Genomic DNA, 3,235 nt, shown 5'->3' on the forward strand with positions numbered 1-3,235 from the left:
TTTTTTAAAATGATCTGGTCTACTTTTCTCATTTTAATTAAGAAACTGGTGGTGAGATAGTTAAAGCAGGTTAACTGATGTCACAATCTGAGGAAGAAGGAAAAATACTCGACAAATTCATCTCTCCAGTACAGGCTCAATTACACAATTAGGAATTCATTGTGACTTTTATTTTAGATCACAAAATTCAGGGTTTGAATGTTTAGTCAAAAATCTCTGGAATTTCTGGAAAGGTCACATGTCCTATACATGTCCTTGTGGAGACTGAGTCTGTACAAAACAGACTGGGATCCTTCCGAACACCTTTTATTTTTTCAATTTATTTATTAATATATATATTTTTTACATTCTAAGATGTTGCAGAGCAGTTGTGTGGGAGGTGGAAGGGAAGGAGGAAGAAAAGAGGGTGTGAGGAGTAGGAAGAAGGGGGTGCTTGGTCAAGGCCTGTGGCACCCCTCCTCATTCCAGCAGGGGAGACCAGGAGGCTTCCAGCATGGCTGGGTCATTGCTGGGCTGGATATAGGTTTCAAGGAAGTGTGGCTGAAACGCTTGGCCTCCCACCAACCCAGCTCAGGAGCCTGCCGTGTTTCCTGCCGTGTCTCAGTGGTCATCAAAGGGCTGGGTGTGGTTGTCAGGGAAGCATGACTGAGGCTCATTGCCCTCCCCCATTCCTGGCTTGGGAGCCCAGGGGGCTTCCAGTCATTCTAGGTTTTATAGGTGTTCTTTGGTGGTGTTAGAACTTTACTAGGTAATATCAAACTTTGTCTCTGACCTGTAGGTTGGATATTTGGTTTTTTCTTTCAGTTCTGTGTTGGATTATTCACTGTTCCACCACCTAAACTCTGCACTGGAACTAATTTGCTCTCCTTTGCTTACTTCTAAATGGAACTTCCTGTAGGGACCAGCATTTGAGCCCTGTAGTTGAACTAAATTGCTACTTTCCTTCTAGTTCCCTGGGGAAGGCTTTTTGTGCAGCTCAGTTTTTAATTGTTGACTATGCATGTACTTCCTGGTCTTGTGAGATCTGGTGCACCTGGGTTGTGTGGAAACTCTGGTCTGGGCCTGAGTCTTTTTAGCAAACTGCACCCCTTGCAGTCCTATATTCCTGACCAGTCTCCACTGAGTGGTCCTGTGCTGATTGGAGGGCTGATCAGCTCTCCTTGCTGTGCCCCAGTGTTCCCCCAATGGGCCTGTCTCCTCCACTGCCCACACTCCAAATACTTCCCATAGGATGGGCCATGTACCAGTCCCTTGCAATAACTCACTGGACCCTGAGTGGCTCCTTTTCTTCAGTTGTCTATGGCCCCTTGTTCCTGTGTGGGTTCACGGGAATCCTGTTAGTGGTCTTGCTGGCCTGGAGGCCCACCAAGGCCCTCTTCTTCCCTGCCACCTCCAAGCAACTTAATAGGAAAGGCACAGCAGTGCCTTTTGCCAGTTCTTGCTCTGTGCACTCACCAACTCCAGCCTTGAAGCAGCCAAGGTTTGAAATGTTGGGAGTGATCCTTCCTTTCTCTCATTGTGGCTTCTCCTGCCTTCATGAACTCCATAAGTCTCTTCTCCTCTTCCCATGAACTCTAGTGGCCCCAGGTTGGCTGTTGTTGCTTTTTAGTTGTTGTATATTGGTTGATTTGTGGGAGAGAGTGATGCTGGTGACCATCTGTTCTGCCATCTTGACCCTATCAAGCCCTGCTACCTTTCATCAAAATACTTCATCCCAGGAGAAGATCAGCCAAGTTATTCCAAAATCAACACCAAGAGTAAATTTCAAGGAGGGAGAAAATATTCACAAGCCACACCTGTGGTACATGGAAAGAAGAAATGACAAAAGACAAGATGCTAGAAGCCCTTGCTGATGTTTATATAATGTCAGTCTATTGTGCTTTGTTTGGTTTTGTTTGTTTTGTCTTCTGAACTGAGCAACGTTCACATCATTTCTGGCAGCAAATAATCTTTGAATGACTTGAAGTACACTCTGAAGATCTCAATTTGCAGAACTCAGCTCTTGGAGGTTTTGCTGCAAACGGTTCTGCCTCAACCTGGGTAAGTATGGATGCCAGCTAAAGGCATAATACACATCCCTCATCCTTTTAGTGAAAAATCCAAAAATGTGAGTTCTATTACAGAATCAGGCTGCAGAAGTTTTGATGTAATCTTGATTCCATTATTTCACAACCAAACACTGAGTACTGTTCTCCTAACAGAGCTGTTAGTCACACATAGTTTTCACTCCTTGATAAATTCTAGAAAATATTAGAAATATTTGTGTGTTTAATAAACAAGAAGAAAGAAGTCTATATTTGGATTTGGAGTTCTCTGTCATTTAGAGCTGTATCTGAGAGTTTATATCTTATTTGATCCACGAATTAGAGTTTTCCCAGGATTTAAAAAGCTATTGACTTGAGGGCTTTTAACATTTTATTAAAGCTTCCACCAAACCTAAGAATGAACTTTCTGGCAAATAAGAAATACACAATTTTTGAGCTCTCCTAAAATAAAGATGCTAGAGGATCTATTCACTATTATTTACAATCAAATTGACCAGGTGATAGGTTTTACAGAAGTATGGACCTTATGCCTTCCCTCTCTGTACTCAATAAGCATAATTGATTCATATTCTTTCAGAAGTTGGTTAGCTAAGAGCAATGATATATAATAAAGCATTATCCTAATTATTTTTACCTTTTTCAAAATTTCTGTTTTTCTTTAACAAAATACATTCCATTTTCTGTCTTCTCATAGAGAAGGAACTCTTCATGTTTGAAACATTAATATATCACCATAATTTTACCTAGATATTAAACCACCTTTTTTTGTCAAGTGAAAATGTATTCTTGTAGGGGCCGGACCGGTGGCGCACTGCTACAGTGCGCTGCTTGAGAGTGCAGTGGCGCTCCCGCCGAGGGTTCGGATCCCACATACAGACCGGCCGCTCACTGGCTGAGCAAGGTGCAGGCGCAACACCGAGGGTTGCGATCCCGTGGCTGGTCCCGGTCTGGTACGGGCATGACGCTGAGGGTTGCGATCTGATGCCGGACACGAAAAAAAGACAAAAAGGGGAAAAAAAATGTATTCTTTTAGGACTCATTCCTCTGACTTCAAACAGAAAGGAGACAGGCTGAGAAGAGTGAGGGTAAGAAATACACTTATGTGCAGTGTCTATTCAATTGTGAATAAAATTGGAACTTTCTGTTTTTTATTAACACTTTCATTTCTATTTTCCTTTCATACTTCAATT

The sequence above is a fragment of the Galeopterus variegatus genome, unplaced genomic scaffold (genome assembly GCF_000696425.1).
Source record: "Galeopterus variegatus unplaced genomic scaffold, G_variegatus-3.0.2 Scaffold7478, whole genome shotgun sequence".
Taxonomy (NCBI): Eukaryota; Metazoa; Chordata; class Mammalia; order Dermoptera; family Cynocephalidae; genus Galeopterus; species Galeopterus variegatus.